Below are 781 nucleotides of genomic sequence, written 5' to 3'. Positions count from 1 at the left end.
CTTTGAAGCTCACTGATCAGTTATACCCATGCCAGTCTCCAAATCAGAAATGGACCACAGGAGGGAAGGGGCTTTGGACAAAACATCCATTTTGCTGGCAAGGATGCAACAGTCTTATGACTTTGGGGCAGTAGGGGTTACAAAGTGATGCAGACAAGGTTAAACATAGAGTTATCACGTGACACATGACCCAGCAATTCCATTCCTAGGTCTATAACCAACAGAAATGCAACATATCCACATAAAAGTTTGTACGTTAATGTTCATTGCAACATTATTCATAATGGCCAAAAAGTGAAAACAACCCAAATGTTCAACATCAATTGTTGAATGGATAAACAAAATATTGTATACCCACAAAATGGAATATTATTCAGCAATAAAAAGGAATGAAGTACTGATTCATGCTACATGGATGAACCTTGAAAACATTATGCTAAGTGAAAGAAGCCAGTCACAAAGGACCACATATTTTATGATCCCATTTATATGAAATGTTCAGAATAGGACAGTCCCTAGAGTCAGAAAGTAGAGCCCTACCCCCAATGCCACTGGAGATGACATAAGAAGCACCCCTTCCCCTCCCAGCCAGGATGTGTCAGCAGAGGCCTAGTGGGGAGCCTGCCCTTCCCAGGATGTCAAAGGGGCTCTGTAGGGAGCCTGGACTTCTACTACCACCTGACAGCCAGGTGACTCTACGTAATTACAATAACAAGTACAACTGGTAAATTCAGGTTTGAGAAAAAGCACAACTGATTCTTGGTAAGTATATAACTCAACC

The sequence above is a fragment of the Hipposideros armiger genome, unplaced genomic scaffold (assembly GCF_001890085.2).
Source record: "Hipposideros armiger isolate ML-2016 unplaced genomic scaffold, ASM189008v1 scaffold_0, whole genome shotgun sequence".
Taxonomy (NCBI): domain Eukaryota; kingdom Metazoa; phylum Chordata; class Mammalia; order Chiroptera; family Hipposideridae; genus Hipposideros; species Hipposideros armiger.
Note: the sequence above shows the minus strand (reverse complement) of the source record.